Raw genomic sequence first — 21,099 nt, forward strand, 5'->3', positions numbered from 1 at the left:
TGACAATCACATTTCAGAGAATTTAGGAGAGACAATGAATCCGTGGAGCTCATCCGTTTTTGATTGATTCAACAGCCACCATTCAAATAGCTGCTGGCTCTGGATTTTATTTTTCTGCATAATTCACCCAGTGGATTGGTGATTTGGGCATCATTTAGGCTTGGCTGTCACTAGTGACAGGGTCACGACTATCTTTGACTGTGATACTATCATTAAACCTGTGGGAAAATGATCATGTATGTTAAATGTCACTAGAACATAGCTACTAGCTTCTTCTGGAACCATATAAATGGTTTGTCTAATTTCACTTATTAATGCTGTCAGGGTGGGACGAGATTAACATGATTTATTTTAAAGCATGACTAACCCTAAAGTGTTTGGATTTTACTTTGCTGTCATCACATTTTATCCAGGGTGTTTGGCTGCTGTTCGGTGTTTATTCTTTGACTTGTGCACAATCGTCAACACGGTTTGTATTATTAGGTCTGTTTGGAGGCATGGCGTTCTAGTCCTTGATGATGAAAGCGTGAACCGTGGCACTGCAGACTCGGGGTAGGGAGGGGGTGGGGGGCACGAGGTGGCCCCCAGAGCTCAAGGGCTACCTGCCCAGCCTTTGGGCCTTTCTCTCTTCTGCCCTCTGGAGGCCATGTGGGAACATGACATGCAAGGATTCCCTGTGAAAAGGAGAGCCAAGGTCTTGCTGTGGTTACTAGAAGACAAGTCTTTAACCCCTGCCCCCAGCCTCCCAAAGCCTGAACTTGTAGAGGTGGGGAGCAGACCAAGAAGGCAGGAAGGTACTAGCAGGGTCAGGTGTGAGGGAGGAGGCTCTTCCAGTTCCTCAAGCACAGAACCTATTTTCTTAGAGCCCAGGATGCATTAAATCCCACCTCCAGGAAAGATCAATCCCAGAAGGGTGAGTAAAATGAAATAGTCTATCAAGGCTAGTGTGTGGGGGATGGGTTCGGGTTGGAAGTTTAAGTTGGGTTGACACGGAACTGGGGTGCCCAAGCATTTGTGACAGTGCATAAAATCGTTCTCCAAGTATGATAACATTTTAACTCTGCACCTGCCCTGCTAGTAGTGATAATGGTCTGTCTCCTGTTCAGTGAGTACCTCATGTGTGTGAGGCCCTGGTGAGTGCTTTTCCACGCGCTGCCCTCTTGCTCACCATTGTGAGGCTCAGAGAGGTTTTACAGCTATTATGAGGCAGGGCAGGTGTTGAAGCCCAGGCAGTCTAGTCTGACTCTGGCCCCCTCGTGTGAACAGCTGTGCCATGCTGCGTTCTCACTACGGTTGCATGAGAGGGTGTGGCACCTTCTAGAAACAGTGAGTTCCGTGAGACTGGGTTATGGGGAGTGGGAAAGGAGACTGGGCTATGCCTTTTGTGTGTATGTGTACATGCCCTGCTGAGTACCATCAGGAAAGAAAGGTGGGGTTTCTGTCCCTGCCAAGGAGACAAAGACACTTCAGGTTCTGCAGGACAAGTGAGATACAACACAAAATATGTCATATATATTCATAGGACAGAATGTGAAAATACTGGCTCCAGGTAAATAGAGGTGGGAAGAGGACTAGAAGGTGTCTTTTGGAAGTTCATCACTTTCAGACATGTGCTTTCTTGAAAGCTAGCTCTGGGCTTTTGATCTGGCAGACAGGAACCTGTCCCAAAGTCAGCATTGTTGTCCAGCTTGAGTTTCGAAATGTTGTCTTCAACATGACAGTTATCATTAAGATCTCTACACAGATGAACCCATTAGCCTATTGAACTAACTGGACTAGCTACTTCTTTTCCAGCACGCTCTTTCCAAAATCTCTCACCCCTTCCTGTTTGGTAATCAGCCCAGAAATGATTGGTTGGGGGCGGGAGGTGGACATTCATGAGCCTGGTTATAATCCATGGTTTATGTTTGCCATGCCTTGTTTCATAGATACTTCTTTAAAAAAAAGAAAACCCTTGTTTGTTTGTTTGTTTGTTTGTTTGTTTTAGAGAATTCAGGGGGAGAAGCAGAAGGAGAGGGAGAGAGAGCCCTGTGTCAGACCCACCCCCCGCAATCTTGATCTCATGACCCTGAGATCCTGACCCAAGCCCAAACCAAGAGTTGGAGGCTTAGCCAACTGTGCCACCCAGACATCACTCCATAGATAGTTCTTGAGAGCCTCCTGGGTGTTGACCAGGCACTATTCCAGGCATGGAGCTAGAGGAGTGAACAGACCAGATGGGGGCCCTCCTCTCAGGGAGCCATTGTTTGCTCACATCTCATTTGCTCATGTACATGTCACAGTTGATGTACAAGGGCTCTTGGTCTGAGTTTCAGGATTTCACACACCTCCTTTCTCCTTAGCCCTAGCCCACCCTTCTGAATTGGGGGCAGGGATAAGGCATTGAGTTGCCTCTCGGGAGGCCTCAAGGGTACAACCAGGGCAGCATGTCAGAGGACTGCCTTTGCTTAGGTGATGGGAAAAGCACTGGGCACACCTGTTTCCTAGTGATGTGATGGGGGGGCCCTCCGCGCTGGGCAGGGCATAAGCCTGCTGCCAGCCCTCATCCTAATGTGGTTGTTGATTGGAGTTAACTTAAGTGGTCACATGGCACCTTGTCTCCATGGCAACACCTCTAAATATTCCTCTGGTGACTTGTGCTCTACATTCTGCCTGGATCTGAGCCCTCCTGTGGCAAAATATTCTAAAGATGTTAAAAGAGGGGGGAAAAGGGCTCAACTAATAAATCTATTCTAAACGACTGAATCATTTGTTTTGATTACCCGGATGATTGCCAAATGTTAATTTAAAACTGAAATAGGCCATGAGCTCACTGTGCTAACAATGCTGAGTGTTTGAGCTAATACAGCCTGATGATGAGGGGGCCAGATCCACCACTGGTACAAATGTTATATGATAAACAGACATTGGGGAAATATGCGGAACATCTTGGCAGTTTAAGGGTTGTAAATACAAAGTAGAATGTGTTACTGTGAGCCATTTCAAAGGAATTAGACTTTGAGGTTGATTTTGTTTTGTTTTTTGCTAGGTTTTTTTTTTGGGGGGGGTGTTTTGTTTTGTTTTTAGAATTTCTTAACTTTTCTTCTGAAATGGTAACTTTGTGTCTTGCTTCTCATTTTTTCCTAACTTAGGCACATTGGAACTTGTCCACTGTGTCGAGCCCTTGCTGACTACATCCCAGTCTCCACACATCCAGTGTGAGGTAAGCTTTACTGATTGCCACAAATTTGAACACTGATCTTCAGCCTTCCGATTGTCAATGTTGGGGTCGATGCTGTATTTTTTTAAAAACTATATTTGTATAGTAGATTGAAGAGGATTCATTTTAACTGACCCAACCGGTATCCCTGCTTATCCTAAATATTAGCTCACTGGGGAATGTCTTTTCGGGGGAGGGGGTGGAATTCTCAATTGCTTTTAATTTGGTGGCATGAAAAGTGAATGTGCCAAGCACAGCAGAACTGTTCAAAGGTCTGCCTGAGGATAAAGAAGTGCTCATGCCCCAGCGTGGACAGTAGGGAGCAGGGAAGCTCCATGGAGCCGAAGTGGCATTGAGGAAAGAGATCGCTGCCCAGGCAACCACGTGAGAGGGGCAGGCTGACCCAGTCAGCCGTCCCCAGTCAGCCATCCAGGATCTTCGTGCCCCGGGGTGCAAAGAGCCAAGGTGTACACTGCCCCCGCAAGATCTGGGGTAGATCTGGGATAGGAGCACCAGAGAGGGCTTCCATGTGAACAGCCAGATTGAGTAACCCCTTCACGTAGCAAATGTCTGACGGGTATCCCGGGTCTTCTTCATTTAGCCACAGGGCTTGCATAGGACTGTGATGATTTAGGATTCCTCGGCACTCTCCCAGAGAGGCGGGACATTCAACGTTGTGAATCTCAAAGATGGTTCATCCAGGCCCAGCCAGGCCTAGCATCAGGGTCCCTGGACTTTTCTGCCCTCCCCTCCTCTCTACTACACTCCTTTCCCTACTCATCTCACATTCGATGTGGGCCCTTGATTTCTATGAGGGTCAAGGCTCACTAGCTGGCTGTAGTTGTTCCTCTCACACCTACTTGATGCAGAATGCTTCACGTTTTGAAATATATGAATTCATACCTTAAAGGATAAAAAAAGTAGGACGGATTTTTCGGAGTGTTTAATCTGAATTTTGTCAGTTTCCTCAATTACATAGAAGCTGGAAGCTCTTCCCAGGGCCTGGAGCTTCCAACTGACCCAAAGACAAAAGCTTCAGCAGTGTCTCAGCCGGGAGTGCTTCACTCTGCCATCCGAGGGCTTAGACTCTGCCATCTGAGGGTCTCAGCCCTGCTGTGCCTGTCACCTCTAGCCTTTACCCAAAATGGTGGTTTTCAAACTTTTCTCTTTTTTTTTGGAATGATAGAAACCTGTCTTCAGGGACACCTGGGTGGCTCAGCGGTTGAGTGTCTGCCTTTGGCTCAGGTTGTGATCCCTGGGTCCCAGGATCAAGTCCCACATTGGGCTCCCCATAGGGAGCCTGCTTCTCCTTCTGCCTTTGTCTCTGCCTCTCTGTGTCTCTCATGAATAAATAAATTCTTTTTAAAAAAAAAGTTTAAAAAAAAAGGAACCTGTCTTCAAATAAAATCTTAGGCCTTCCCCCCAGTAGGGAACACCAGAGCAGAGCCGTGACCCTCACCATCCTCTGAGGAACCCAAGGGCAGCTGGAAGCAGGGTGCTCTGTCTAAAGAGCAGAGATAACAGCCCTGTAGCCCCTTCACAGTCCTTGCCTGTATTTTCCCACACCAACAGAGACTAGATTATTTAAGGAGGTCCACAGAGGGGCCTATCCCATCGACTTGGTGGCCAGTCTACAACTCTTACACACTTCATCAGGAGGAAGCTTCTGTAGAAGCGATGTATATTCTCAGAATGATCCATTTGCATTGGAGGTGTTTGAGTACATACTTCAAGTGGTTTTGTGATATTAAACCACCCCAGTGACATCTTTAATTTAACCTCAACTTAGCACCCGTAGGTTTCCTTTGAGAGCAGTGAGTTTTTCAGGTGACTCAATGGAATGTGTTGAATGCAGTTTCTCTGTAGTGGGAGTCTATAGGCTTGACATGAAGCCATGCCGCGGTCACGATGCAGCTGTATCTTGTGACCGTCCTTCATTTATCCAGCCCTACTATGTATTAGGCCAGAAATGTAGGCGTGGGCCAAAGAAAAAGAATAATACATTTTGGTCTGATACCCTTTAAGTGTAGGAAGGGCATCCCTAGTTGCTTTTCCTATTTGCAGATGGGGAAGCCAAAAATTGATTTTCCTTTTTTAATTAGATTACCCAGCATTGAGTAGGCTCAGATGGGTTCAGGGGCGCAGTTCAAAGTCCCTGTCGCCAGTCTGCTCTTTGAGCCTGTGATTTATGCCAACCTCTGGCTAGGCATGTGAAAATAATGAAGTATGCGAGCATAGTCCCGGGATACAGCTGAGCCTGGAACCCACATGCCTACAAAATGAAAGCAAATGTAAATTATGTATTTCGTACTCTATTTTTTTAAGTTTGCTTGGAACAGTTGAACAGTTTAGAAAATGTACTTAGTGGCTTTCACAGGAGGATATTTTATTTTCTAAATGATAATGAATACTAACTTAGGTTTATTACAGCATTTATCACAGGTAAACTTTATCATTCAAGAACTTGAAATTATTTCACTTGGCCACCTTTTAATTATGTAATTAACTTGGAACAAAAACTTAAACCCAACATAATTCTTTTTTTAAAGTTTTTATTTATTTATTCATTCACTCATTTATTCAAGTCATCTCTACACCCAGCGTGGGGCTTGAACTCACAACCTAGAGATCAAGAGTCACACACTCCTCTGACTGAGCCAGCCAGGTGCCCCAAACCCAACATAATTCTTAACACACCCATCTGCTGGGTATTCTGTGTTTGTTTCTGTAGTAGTGACAACGTTGTTAATGAATTAAACATGTATTTCACATCTAGGAAATATTTGTATCACTGACATATGGTCACTCTCATTATTGATTTGGCAGTTTGTAATATTCACAAAACAAAAATTTAAAATATAGTAGTCATAGTGATTTGGTTTGTACCATTTATATTGATGTGACCTCTCTTCTTGGTACACTAACAAGTAAGCATGAAAATCAGCACAGATGGGTTACACAAGCTTAAAGAATTTGGAAATCATCAGTCTAGAGCCAAGGTCTCAAACTGGTGGGCTGAATCTGGCACACAGAGGTGTTCTTTTAAAATTTTAAGTGAATTGCCAGCATTTAAAAATTGAGAGATTTCACATGTTTTAAAAACCCAGACTTGCAGCTTCTCTTGAAATATCAGAAGATCTGGCAACATTGAGCCTGCATTCCTGTTGGGCAACACTCAGCTGAAGAGCCAAGTAGCTGCTGTGTCTTCAGACGGAGCACGAACTCTGAATTTTGTCAGAGACCTCACCACTCTCTAAGGACAGGGATTGGTGGCCGTTATCTGAATGTTTTGCTCATTTTTAAGACCTGCTTGCCTCTTAAAGGCATGTGAGTTTTCACCCTCAGGTATATAGAAATTGAGGCTACAGTCTTAGAGCTATCCTTTCTCTCAAAGTACTGGCTTTTCATTTTCAGGTATATGATGTTGGATGATACTCATTTTAACTTAAGTATGTGCATTAAGAGGGTTGAAGTTTGGAGTGCCTGGCTGGTTCAGTCAGTAGAGCATGGGACTCTTGATCTTGGATGAGTCTGAGCCCCATGTTGGGTGTAGAGATCGTTTCCAGAAAAAGGGTTGAGGCTAAACATTTGAGGAAAGAGCTACCTTCTGATGGTTTCTGATTAAGAGAAGGAGCATCAACAGAGTTTGGAGGATTCCTGTGGTCTTTACCCCAGCTTTTCTCAAACTTTCATGTGTGGCTTCTAACACAGGAGGTCTGGTGTTGGGCCTGAGATTGCACAAGTGCAATAAGGGCTGAATTATATCACTGCTAGTCTGAGGACCCATGTCCCTTTGAGTAGCAAGGGGACTCAACCCTAAAGCAGTTCTAAGAAAAAGCAGTCATGCACTGATGTTTCTACATATCTTTTTCTTTGGCCCAAGAAAGAGAAGCAGATCTTAGGCAGGCTATTTGTGGTCAATAGGTAAACCTGAGTTCACTTCTATCTAGTTCACGTCTACCAGTAGGGTAAGTTTAGAAAGTTGGTTGGTTGGTTGGTTGGTTGATTTATTTTTTATTTATTTATTTATTTATTTATTTATTTATTTATTTATTTGAGATGAGGAGGGGCAGAAGAGAGGGACAGAATCCCAAGTAGACTCCCTGCTGAGTGTGGAGCCTGACACAGGGCTTGATGTGGGGCTTGATCTTCCAGTGCTGCGATCACTACCCTAGCTGAAATTGAGCTGGATGCTTAACTGACTGAGCAACCCCGGCATTGCAAAAGCCAATTGTTTTTAATGCAACATAGCCATTGAAAAGATAAATTTAATTTTAATTTTAAAACTTGCTTTAGGGCAGCCCGGGTGGTTCAGCGGTTTGGCGCCACCTTCGGTCCAGTGTGTGATCCTGGAGACCTGGGATTGAGTCCCGCGTCGGGCTCCCTGCATGGAGCCTGCTTCTCCCTCTGTCTGTGTCTCTGCCTCTCTCTATCCTCTCTGTCTCTCATGAATAAATAAATAAATTGTTAAAAAAATAAAAAATAAAACTTGCTTTAAATGAAGTACTTAGAGTAAAACAGCTACACATGTTTTTTTTTAAAAGATTTTTTTATTTATTCATAGAGACACACAGACAGAGGGGCAGAGACACAGACAGAGGGAGAAGCAGACTCCATGCAGGAAGCCTGACGTGGGACTCAATCCTGGGTCTCCAGGATCACACCCTAGGCTGCAGGCAGTGCTAAACCGCTACGCCACCAGGGCTGCCCAACAGCTACATATGTTAAAGCTCGAGAATTGTAAAGTAGGAATGAGGGCTATTAGTTTTGTAATTATAGAAGAATATATTTATGATACGCTGAGAAAACTTATAAATAAGACCACAGAAAATAGGACAATTCTCAAGTCCCTGGATAAATGATAGCCTTGTAAGCTATAAAATGATAGAAATAGAAAGGTAGAGTATCAACAGACTCCCAATATATAAAAATTTTCTGAGAGAGTTGATCTTCAGTGTTCTTTCCACTCACAAAAAGCGAGAACTCTGAGATGGTAGATATGTTAACTAAGTTGATTGTGGTAATCAGCTCACAGTGTATATGCATGTCAAATCATTATGTTGCTTACCTTCAGTGTGTACAATTTTTGTTAATTAAACCTCAGTAGCATCAGGGCAAAAATAATGAAAACATACCAGGAAAAGTTTGTGATGCATTTGATAAGATAATTAATTTCCATATTATGCACAGAGCTCATATAGTTATAAAGCCTGGTGCTTGCCTGGAGTATGGTAGATGCAGCCTAGCTGTTGGCTGAATGTATTCTCCAGTAGGTAGAAGGGTAAAAGATGTGCACGTTATATCACAAAGTGAATAAACGCATGGAAAAATGTTCAGCCCCATTGGTATGCAAAGATAAAGCATATTCAGACATAAAGAAGGTAGGTATATTTTTCATCTAATTAAGTTGACAGGAAAGGAAGCCTAGTACTAATATGGCTGGTTACCTTGAAATTGAGAAATCCTTCTTCACTGCTGGTAGCACTGTAAATTGGAAATGAGCCTTTTGGAACAGTATTTGGCAATTTATGGCCAAAGTCACAAAGATTGGTACCACTTGACCCAGTAATCCTATTTTGGGAAATGTTTTCTAAGAAACAAATTGTTCTAAGAGAAGAAAATAAAAGGTATATGTTACAGGTATTTATCATGGTGGAATTTGCATGGACAATAAGTTAGAAAGAATTTAAGTGTGTCCAACATTAGAAAAGTGCTTTGTGTACTCTAGAAAGATTCTTGGTTATGTAATTATGATATATCTATGTGGTGGAATTCCATGAATCTGCTCACAATTATCATCTTGATGCTTGCAGACCAGATGAAAGAATTGTATAATATGGCCTTGCCAAAAAATGCACAATGCAAAATTGTTTATGTGCTGTGATGACAGCCTTGTCAAGTGCGGTGTGCATGTGGACAAGAGCTAGATGTAACACTTCCTTGGAGGTTTTAAACTATATTATGGTCCTGTGGATTGTACATTGTACCAGAAGTCTGTGGCTCACTCAGGGATTGAGACCTTCGGCTTTTACCACCTCACCTTCATGTCACCAGTGGTTGGTGTTGAGTAAATGACTATGAGACGATGAGATGTGACAAGGACTCCAGCCTGGAGCTTAGACCAGATGTTAGAGTTCCTACTTATTCCTTGGTTCTAGTTCCTGCTTGCTCCTTGGTTCCATTATCCTGAGCTCCCTTTTTTCTTCTCTTTTCCCATTTTTTTTAAATTTTTTTTATTTGTTTATGATAGTCACAGAGAGAGAGAGAGAGGCAGAGACACAGGCAGAGGGAGAAGCAGGCTCCATGCACCGGGAGCCCGACGTGGGATTTGATCCCGGGTCTCCAGGACCGCGCCCTGGGCCAAAGGCAGGCGCTAAACCGCTGCGCCACCCAGGGATCCCTCTTTTCCCATTTTTCATCTGTGTTCTGTGGTTGATAGAAAGGCATTGTGAAAAAAAAAAAAAAAAAAGAAAGGCATTGTGGCATCCCACATGACAAACAATCTTTGTCCCCAAGGTTTTCCGTAACATGTAGTAGTGGCCAGGGATGAACCTCTCTGTCTGAAGGCACTATGCACACTCAGGTAGTGCCTTGTGGAGCCATAATGCCAGGGCAATGCCAATTTCATCTTCTGGTGGCATTTAACCAGGTAACCAAAATCTCTTCTCTTGTCCTGAGCCTTTGTACAGCATCTCCTCCCCTCCAGCTCTTTTTCATGTGTCAGATATACTTGTTTCCCTGCTGTAAGTATACTTTTCGCCTTTAATTAGGTCAGTTACTTCATGTCTGTTTTTCTTTTCTGACATGGTTTCCTCTGGCCTGAGCGCCACATATTTTCCCCATATGTCATTGCCTCTGGAGCTTCATGTTGCAATCATCGTTCAAGGGGAACAGAGAGCACATTACTGAGGGGGGGGGAGGTGGTTAGCTCTTGACTCTCTGCCTGCCCTTTGCCTGTATGAGCATTCCTGTTTCTTTCAGGCCCAGTTCTGTTTGGTTTTGTAGTCTTCCTTGTTAGTTATGTTTGGACGGAGAGATACTTAAGTAAAAATAATGGTAAGTCAGAGATCTGTCTGGCAAAGGTGCAACCCATTTGTTAAGGTTACTGGTTTATTTATCTCCCCTGTCTCTATGGTGACTAAGTCCGGCACTGGGATTTAATGGACTTAATTTTGACCTCTTGTACATGGCCTAGCTTTCCCAGCCTCCGACATAGAAGGAATTCATTTTCGCTGGAGGAGAGAAACTGCCTCACTTAGAGGAAGGGTCCTCTCGGGACTCTTGAAAAGTGGAATCCTCCAGAGCCTTGAATTCTTTGGCCGTCTTTAATTAGAGTTCATCTAGCACTCGGAAAGAAAGCTGAGGAGTCTTCTGGAGAAACCCGCACATACACACAACATTACTGATGGCCCCAGGAAATCATTTTCTTTTCATTGAAATAAAGTATTATGTAGTTAATGGGAATGAGTGGTCTGTAAGAACGTTTTATAAGAGAACCATGTGTAAGAATAGTAAACCAACGGGAAGGAATATGGGTTGGATGTGACACATTTTTTATGTTTTAAAAAGTACGTGTATGCATGTTTAAACCATATTTCAGAGTTTAAGCATATTTAACAGAAGTCCATAAGAAAGGTTGGGTTTGACAAGGATTCCCATGAAAGAAGCCAGATTTGGACACTGAAATTCAAGTCTAGCATTCCATTTGTATCCATTTGATGTGAAATGAAGGCATGAGGTGTCTGACCACCACGGTAGCTGGTGTCAAACAATCTTGGACTAAAGTTGGTTAAGGTGACCCATTAAAACTTTTGATCCTTTCCCATAGGATGCTTTGAGATTTAGAAGGACACTCTAGTTTTAGGAAGCCTAATGATTTATCTGTAATCCTGTCAGAGTGCTTAACTTTATTTAAGGCTTGTGTATACTGCCTTACACAGGCTTCTCATGGAGAATTCACCTGTTTGCAAGTCTTCATCTTCTCTAGGAACAAACTCACGTAAGTGAATTCTCTTTAAGACCAAAGCAAAGCAGCCCATCAGTGACTAACAAGCATTGCATATAGGCTGAGGTGGGAGGCATCAGACGTGTGTTGCATCCTTATTCCTAAATGAAATATTAGGGTTCAGATCTGTCATCAAATTCGGTTCAAGCCACATAGAAACTTGTGAACACTTATGTTTTTATTAAGATTTTTTAACGTTCTAAAACGCCATGGATGTGGAAGTTGTTTTAAGACTTTCTCTATCATCAACTCATCTATTAATAGGACAAAGACTTGAGAAGCCAACAACAGATGCTCGCCTGTAAAGAGATCCATACTTGGGAGATGAAGTTGGATAGTCACTAAATCCTAGGTTTGGAACTTCTTAAATTAAGGTCACAGCTCAATCATGTACATTTTATCATGGTTAGTACAATAAGCACAGCTGAGGTTAAAGCTTCGCAGACCTCAAACCCTGAAGGCTGAAACCCTTGATAATGCTATTGAGAAAGAGTAGCACTTTTATCCTCCTCATTATCACTGTCACCATCATTCTTATCCTATAAACCTTACATGATGAAAGCCCAGCATGGAGAACCATGCTAATACTAGTCATAATTTATTTTATTATTTCTTTCATTGTTAATTTTCCACTTTTGTTTAAACCACGCTAGGCATCAAATCAATTTAGCTAAAAAGGATGAACTCCAAAAATGTATTTAGAATAGCTGCCTCACTCTCCTACCTGGTGAGCCAGATGAGCTTCATGGTTCATATAGCATATCTTGGTGAGGGATATCCAGGTAGCAGGTGAAGAGTTAGTTCCTGTAACACTTCTTCCCCTAAGGAGTAAAGTAGTGCTCCTTAGGGAGTCCGTGGCCATCTCTTAAACCATGTGATATGTGTATATGGTAGGATCACTTTTATACATTCTTCAGGGCTATGAAATAGTAATTTACTTAAGATATACCCAGTGTTTCTTTTCCAGAACCAGTGGAGCTTTTTCTGTGGATTCTGGTGATGGGTTTGTGTACACAGCTGTCAGTGGACATGTGGTAGGGGATTCATAATTGATAGTGTCTTCTCCTCACTGAGGTTGTTCAAATGCTCACGAATTGAAGATGGTGAGTTCCACTCTTGGCATTGGGGTCACATGAGAGGTTTGAACCCAGAGACAGTACAGTGTGTTTCATCATTTTAGCCCTTTCTTTATGTACCCATAGAGGCATTTGACTTTACGTGGGACCTTGTCCAACTCCCTTGATCCCCTCCTGGGTGTTTTCCCTTTTTGTTACTGGGACTATTGAAGGCACAAAGAGGGTCAAGGATTTGACTGGGGCTGCCATCTAGTACGGTAGTTCCCCATTACCTGTGGTTTCGCTTTCTGGGGTTTCTGTTATCTACAATCAGCCATGGCCTAAAAGCAGGTGGTCCTCCTCCTGACATAGCATCAGAAGGCCAGAAGTAGCCTGATGCCCCATCATGGTGTTGTCTCTGCCCTTCGCCTTGCTTCATCTCAACGCAGAGGCATTTGACCTCACATCAGCAGCACACAGAGGAAGAGTGCACTACAGACCACATTCACGTAACCTTTATGACAGTATATTGTTATAATCGGTCTATTTTATTAGTAGTTTACTATTGGTTCTTGTTCATCTCTTACTTTGCCTAATTTACAAATGAAACTTTATCAAAGCTGTGTCCATCCAGGAAAGAACACTGCATTGTGATCGGTATTGTCAGTGGCTTCAGGCATCCACAGGGGATCCTTGGAACGGATCCCCCTGGGAGTGAGGGGGCAAAGCTGTCCTCTGCTTTCCCCAGGAGACTGGAAGCTCCTTTGCAGTGGCAATACTGATGTTTTCTCTGACGTCCTCTGTGTCGTCTGTGATTCAGTGCTTAGAGGCTTTGCAAGCAGTCACTAGAGAAACAGTTAATTGAATGAAGGCTCTTCACGAATTAGAAGCCATAGAGAGCATGACCATGTTATCACTGGGGATTGCCCCAGGATCGTTGTTTGACTTCCTGTTCCTCTGATACCAGTATTCCTGATGTCACTGGAGCAGATTCTCAAATAGAACAGTCCCTCCTACTTCATTATAGCATGGCACCATTGTTTCCGAAATTTTGGTATGCAGTGCTTCAAATAGGCAGAAAAGTGGAAGCCAAAGTTGAAGGAGATGTTTTTATGCCCACTACCCAGATTCTACAATTTAACATTTCACTTTGTGTGCTGTTTGACATATTCTTCCATGCATTAGGCTATCTTCATTTTTGTATGCATTTCAGAGTAAACCACCAGCATCCATATACTTCACCCCTGAACACTTCAGTGTGCATGTCATTATGTGGTTTCAGTTTTGACCTTCTTAGAGCTGCTTTCAGATTTTTTTAAGATTTATTTATTTATTTATTTATTCATGAGAGACAGGGAGAGAGGCAGAGACGCAGGCAGAGGGAGAAGCAGGCTCCATGCAGGGAGCCTGATGTGGGACTCGATCCTGGGTCTCCAGGATCAGGCCCTGGGCTGAAGGCGTCGCTTAAACTGCTGAGCCACCTGGGCTGCCCTGCTTTCAGATTTTTAAGGTTCTGGCATTTGTGTTGGCGAAGCCTAAGAAGAGATGGTAAGCTGAATGTGAAATAAGCTCCCTTTTCAGACTTAGGTGTCTCTGTTTGTTTTCTCACTATAGTGAGCATACAAACATGTACATATCACTGCCCCCTCTCCCCCACATTACACAGTCACATTATTTGTATTTATGAGATGTGGAATGCTAGCCGAGGACATAGAGTTGTGGGTCTCCTTTATATGAGGGAAAACTGGAGAATTGGGGTTGAGGAGAGTGGGGCAAAAGGTTAGAGCTAGGTCTGACAAGGGAAGGAGAAAGAGGTTCATTACCAGGAAGTGAGCAGTGTGCTACCACTTACACAGTCTAAGGAAGGCTCAGTGGCCATGTATATGACTCAGGAGGCCATGGATTTCATAAACCCTAATGATACAAGTACAAGGTCTTTCTGTTCTATGTTTTTCCAAGATTTTATTTTTAAGTAGTCTCTATGCCCAATGTGGAGGTCACTCACAACCTTGAGGTCAAGAGTCGTATGCTTTGGCAATTGAGTCAGCCAAGTGCCTGATGGGTGTTTGTCTATTCCAATGGTTTTCATATTATATTCCATGGGACCCTAGAATTCATAAAAATGTTGAGAGGTTTCACCAATGTTGGAATTATACTTTTCAAGGTGTATTGAACTATTAAAAAAAAACAAACAAAAAGCAACAGACATATTCAGTGGTACTTTGTAGTAGATTTTAACATACTGGAGAACACTTAAGGATTGACTTAAAAATAAGTAAAGGTTATTCATGTCAACCTAAAATAAAATTTTGGATAACACCTATCTGTCATCCATCAAAGCCAAGGTAATATTTCTGTTACGGGAATAAAGACAAAAGGTCTTCAGCAAGACCATTCCACTAAAGCCATGGTGTTAAGGCATTGGCCCGAGAAAGCTGAAGTTACAGTTTGGTTTCCAATTACCATGAGTGCTTAGCCATCTGTTATATTTAGATTTTTTTTTTCCAGTACCTTTAGGAATCTGGAAACAGATGAGTATATGCTTTCAACTTGCAATGGCCATAAAAGGGGAAAGGTAGTTAAGTGACTGAAGGCTGGCTCCTGTGTCATCCCTTGGTTGGGGCCATGCGAGTGGATTGGGGAACCTTCTAGCTTAAACCCAAGTCTGGAGATGTACATGTGGAATATTTCCATTCATTAGGAGATGTTCAGGGCTTCTTGAATTATGCCCGAAAAGCTTTACAATGACTTTGGCAGATTTCCTTCAGATGGAGGCTACGGTAGTAACTTTAGTCCACTCATTCTGGATTGTAGCACATTCTGTGCTTGTAGTCTAAAGTACCTTTTGGAAGCCAGCACCTGCCTGTGTGTGGTTGCAGCTGTGTTTTAAAATGTTTGCTTCTCTATATTTTATTCTCCCCTAACATCTTTTGATGAAGATTTCCAAAGTTGAAGTGATTGTTGTGGTGCACACCTACATACCCATCATCTAGAATCTACCATTGACATTTTACTGTGTTTGTTTGATCACCATATCTACCCATCCCTCTGTCTATCCGTAAATTCATATTCTTTCTGGATGCATTTCAAAGTCAATGCAGTATATTTCACCAGTTAAGTAGCTTTATATAATTTACACACTTGGAGTCTGGCTTTTTGAACACTACACAAATGTGCATTAAATTGGCATAGAGTCCTATGAAAGATGTAAAATAAATGCTCAGTTTTACTGGGGAAAATTTTAGAAGACTTATTTTAAAAGTAACAGATTTTCTGGAATTCTGGCATGGTGTTGGAAAAGAATACTGGTGTATTTTTAAATCTGAACTTTCTCGTGACTCAGACATCACTGACCCCTAATAAAGAGGAGGGGGGGTTATCCCTGTAAATTTTGTTTTCATTGTTGAGACAGGAGCCAGATAACTTCCACTTCTTATAGAGAGGCAGGATCATCTTTAAAAATGTTATAAACAGCAAGTGTTGGTCCCTCCAACAAAATATATTTTATTTGGAAAGCAGAGAGAGGCAGTTAACCAAAGACCAAATTGGTCTACGCTGGATCTGATCCCAAGCCCTGGTGTCAAGGTGTTAAGTGCAAATTATTAAAAAAAACATTCTTGTTACAATTGGAGCAGTGAGACCAGGATGGAGATGAAAGATTTGATTGTATGGCTTTTGCCCCTATTTGTACGGAAAGCACTCTACATTCTTGCAAAGCTGGGTTGTCGTTCCCTTTATTCTCAATCCCCAGAATCATGTCCAAACACTCTCCCTTGGTCCAGGGGGTTGGCTGGGTATATTTTCTTCTGGAAGTCTTCACTTGCACTCTTGCGTTAGCTGGCAGATCCTTAAAAGCATTTCCAAGCAGCTTTTCCCACTCCCCACAGGGGCTAATCCTGTAGCTTCCACTTCAGTTCCAACTGCTGTGTTCCTCATCTCTGACCTTCCAAGAAAAGTTAGTGTAGAAGAACAAAGAAAAGTTAGGATAGAAGATCTATGGGGCAGGGAGTAGGTGTGAGATGTGGGCGGAGAACTGAGTGGTTAAATGCTTTGAAAATGTGTCAGTAGACCACAAATAGGACCAAATGATGCATAGGGAGTTGTGAGAATTTGACCAAGCTCCTCGAAGAGTTATGGGTAGGGCACACTACCCTTCGAAACCCATGACAACTCATTGGCACCATAGAACAACATGTGTACTTTGGTCTCAGAAGAGACCATTAAGTCACAGAGGTTCATATTCCTCTCTACCACTGACTTTGCTATTTGACCTCAGAATGTGACGGGCCTGTTTGCTGCTGGTGGCATAAACACCCATCATGTAGCTAATGAACTGTCTGTGGTGTAACAGAACAGGTTACAACCCTATCTAGTTTTTGTTACAGCCCTAGCCTTTGAACACTTCATTAACATTTAGCTACTATCATGAGTCAAGTTTAATTTTTGAAAAGGGTTGCTCTGTGTACATTATGTCCTGTGGCTCACGTGTGTAGTACCATCTTAATTAAATATTTCCACAGATCCATTGAGAAGATACATTTTTCTTCCTGCAAAATATATGTTTAAAACACATCGAAATTGAGGGTGCCTGGGTGGCTCAGTCAGTTAAGCGTCTGCCTTCGGCTCAGGTCATGATCTCAGAGTCCTGGGATCAAGCCCCACATTGGGCTCCCTGCTCAGCAGGGAGTCTGCTTCTTCCTCCCCGTCTGCCCCTCCCTGTTGCTTGGGTTTTTTTCTCCCTCTCTCTCAAATAAAATCTTTTTTAAAAACACATCAAAATTGATTAGACTATGTACTTATTGCTAGCAGAAAGGTGGACAGTTGTCTAGATTTATGATTAGGACAGGTGATAGGACTTGAGTTTCTATTCTTGGTTTGACCTCGCCCCTCTCACTTAAGGCAAGACACTTAATCTTTTTAATGTCTCGGTTTATCCCTGTATAACACCTGTAGCCTTCTTTCACGAAAACAGTACCTGGTTTATAGCCGATGGCATTTGAGGATGTGATACAGAATGTGGCATTGAGGTTCAAATGACTATGTAGAAATTATTTGTATGTTGAATGATGATCTTGACAAATTACTACTTACTACATTTAGAAAGTTACAGCTCTGGAGGGAATTGATATTTGATATTGTTGTCCTGTGTGTTCTAAGTTACCATCATAACAGTAGGAAATAAACCCTGTCTTGGCTGTGGCACAAAGAGATTAACTCACTTCTTCAAGTTGTTTCTAAACCTCCATCCCATTCCACAACAGAAATAAAAAGTTCTCCTTGTTTTCTTTACTTTTTCCAGGATAGAAGTCTTCAAACTAACCTTGGGGTAATTTTTTCTTTTGTTGAGTGTTTTCCAAATTACTCTCTTTGTGGAGATGGGAGGGTAAACCATGTCACTGACTTAAAGCAACCAAAATTGTCCCTCTACACATGTGCAGAGGGGTATGCCTTTCATTTGTAGATCAAAGCAAAGGGCCAAGATTATGTGGAGCTTGCCTATCATACATTTGTTCCCAGCTCCCTGTGTCTTTGCAGAGAATGAAATCGTAACAAAATACAAGAGGATTAAAGAGCTAGACCCTAAGTAAAAAGTGAAATACCCATATGACTTGTTTCTAAATTCTCTATACTGGGAAACATTGGCTAACAAGCAAGAGAAGCCCTGTCACAGAGGCCGGCAGTCTTTCCTCGATAATTGGCTCCTAGATTTTATGATGCGTGGTCAATGGGTGTATGTTTTTTTGTGACACTCGTAAGGTGTGAGTCTTGTGAGAACTTAGATCCACTTGAAAAAGGAGGAGACACTACCTACTTGGGTCCAAAGCCTGATATAAGTTCGTATTTTTCTTTTCTTTTGACAAATCTGTCATTTCGATGTTACTTTTTGGTTCGTACAGTACCAGGGCACAGATAATTTAGTTTGGTTCCTACCACAATCCAATCGGAATAGCCAGACAGGGTTAATGGGTTAGGATTAATGTCCCCATCGTATCGATGAGGAAAGAAGATGCCGAGGATTCTCTCTGGGATTTCTGATCCCACGTCTGTTGTTCGTTCCTTGAGTTACAAAACAGTAAAGTCAACAAAACACTCCCTGGTCTTTTCATTAAATGGAAGCTTAAAATTCATTTCACTTTTATACTGTTGTTCTGTTTTTACAAAGTTAACTTGTAATTGGCTTTGCACTGGCTGAGTTCCTGAATTAATCTCTTCTCCACCCATTTCCTTACCAATACGATCATTTATGATCATTTATATGGGCCTCAGCATTGCTTTCTGCCATTGAGTAGATAGTTTGAAGCAAATGAAAATCAGTTTGGTTTTATAATTTTTATAATGTTCCTGGTTTGCCACACTGAGTTGCCACAGTGGTGTGACTGAGGATCCCTGTTTTAACATCTAACAAAAATAGCTGGCAGGTGTACTTCTTACATCTATTTGCATATATTATGCTGATTTATAAATGTCAGCCCTTTTTCCTGAAATCCCAAAAAGCTCACTTTGGAAGTGTGTGCTGTGAGATTGGAGTGTGGTACTGTGACATTTCTTTTTCCCATTTGGCCATAGCAGCGGGGAGGTGTGGTCTTAGGTTGGTAAGTCAGTGACAAGTAGAATACACATCATTTGGCCTGGGTGAGTTATGTGACTTTGGAAAAACAAGCACCCATTTCAGAAAAGACTGAATTTTTTTTTATTTTAAAAAGACTGACTTTTTTTGAGACTCCAGACATTGAGCTGCTCTTCTCCTTCAAAGAAGTACTCAGAGGGTTCATTTAAAACCCTGCTGCAGAGTTGAAAAATCTCTGACAGATTTCTGTAACGAACGAGGATGGTGTTTTGTTTTCCCAGCATGCAGTGTGAAGGTCAGACCTGTGACTCAGAGCTGGGCACCGTGGGAGTGGTATGCACCAGTGACATGTTCCCAGTCTAATCATCCGCCAAGGGCTTGTGCCTGGCTCAGGTCACTCCATTATAACCCCCAGCTGAGCAACCACTTTTCCTTTTTAAAAAGAGATAAAGAGGAGAACATGAACATTTGAAAACCAAATGCCATGTGTACTTTATGGCTTTTCAGCCTAAAGACTCAATGGACACTAAACACCTCCTCTGTGCTGGGATGCAGACCCTCAGTAGCCACTCAACTAGCACAGCGCGGCACTGTGTGAGCATATATGTATGTTGTCCGGATAAATGCTTGACTCAGTTTCTTGTTTTGTAATTCACTGGCGAGGCATCATGGTTTGGTGCAAAGAGCAGTAGACTTGGAATCACAAGCCACTTCCTGTCTGGGTGGCTTACTAACTCAGGGTAACCTTAGCATAGTTGGCTTGGGATTTCCAGACAGCATCTTCTCTGCCCGGACCAAAATAATCTGCCATTTCAGTAAGCTTTGATGGGTGCCACCCAATCCACTTGAGATCCTTTCATGGTTTTCCTTTCTCCCTCTTGCTCCCTCTAGTCCCTTGTACAATCACAAGTCTTCCATGCATCCGACCTCTGCTGGGTATGAGAGGAAGGCAATCTGATGGAAGTAATTTACGAGTTTTATTAGTTGGTTCATTGTTTGTAATAACAGCCTGGAATCAAAGTGTCTGCCAGCGAGGAACTGACTGAGAATTGGGGGTATCTACACACTTGAACCCAGTGTACATTATATAAAAGTAGGAAGCTCTTTATGCACTACCACGCAAAATTCTCAAAAATGTATTAAATCCAAAGGCAAGGTATAGAAGGGTGTGTATAGTACATCACCATTATGTTTTTAAAAAGGGACAAAGAAAAACATACACAGTTACCTCTTTTCCTGGGCCCAGTGTCTCTGGAACTATAAGAAGACACTGGTACCATTGTTTACTAATGGAGGGAGGGAAGTAGGGGCCTGGGGATGGGCAGGAGAGGAAGACTTTTCACTATATACTCTTTTGTACCTTTCAGAAAAGCATTATAATATTTAAAAAATAAAATAAATCCATACAGAAAGAAAAGGATGTTCAGTGGCAGCATTATTCATAATAGCAAAAAAATAGAAACAGCTCCTGTGGGCCAATGAATGGGTGAATAAACAGGGTGTGGTGTATCCACACAATGGAATACGATCCGGCAGTAAAATACAATGAATGACTATACCTGTTACAACATGGCTGGAACTTTAAAAGAGCAGGCTTATCTAAAAGAAGGCAGGCACAAAAGGTCACACACATTGTATGGTCCCATTTGTATGAAGTGTCTAGAATAAGCAGAAAGTAGCAGAGTGGATGCCAGGGGCCTGGAGGAAAGGAGGGATAGGGAGTGACTGCTGATGGCCTCAAGGTGTCTTTCTTGGTGATAAACATGTTCTGGAATCAGATGAGGGTGATGGTTTCACAACTTTATGAAGATGCCACAAACCACCAAAGTGTATACTCTGCAAGAGTCAGTTTTATGGTGTATAAATCGTATCTTAATACATAAAATGGAAAGCAACTTGGCAGAGTCATGAACATGGAAACTTCAAGAAGCCATGTGAACATATAAAACAATGGATGAGGGCAGCCCAGGTGGCTCAGTGGTTTAGCACCGCCTTCAGCCCAGGGTGTGATCCTGGAGGCCCAGGATCAAGTCCCACGTCGGGCTTCCTGCATGGAGCCTGCTTCTCCCTCTGCCTTGTCTGTGCCTCTGTCTCTCTGTGTCTCTCATGAATAAATAAAATCTTAAAAAAATAAAACAATAAATGACTTCCTTAACATGTCCCCCCTAAGAAATATTTGCATTGTTAAATATTTCACATAGTGTCACTAATGACACCAGAGGACTTCCTGCTCTTTAGCTACTTTCACTGACACTCGCTGGTGATCTCATTT

At 42.4% G+C, this 21,099-nt stretch overlaps 1 protein-coding gene across 2 annotated transcripts in view; it reads left to right on the top strand.

Moving 5' to 3' along the window:
• FHL1 (four and a half LIM domains 1) overlaps nt 1–21,099 on the top strand; it is a 63,164-nt gene that overhangs the window by 20,078 nt on the left and 21,987 nt on the right. Inside the window, exons 1-2 of one of the 2 annotated variants that reach the window (XM_038588407.1) lie at nt 1,309–1,326; nt 3,132–3,202. The gene's annotated coding sequence lies outside the window, so the exon portion shown is untranslated. Of the gene's footprint in view, nt 1–1,308; nt 1,327–3,131; nt 3,203–21,099 lie in introns of those variants that run through there. The other variant, XM_038588406.1, reaches the window with a different exon arrangement.

The sequence above is a fragment of the Canis lupus genome, chromosome X (assembly GCF_011100685.1).
Source record: "Canis lupus familiaris isolate Mischka breed German Shepherd chromosome X, alternate assembly UU_Cfam_GSD_1.0, whole genome shotgun sequence".
Classification (NCBI taxonomy): Eukaryota; Metazoa; Chordata; class Mammalia; order Carnivora; family Canidae; genus Canis; species Canis lupus.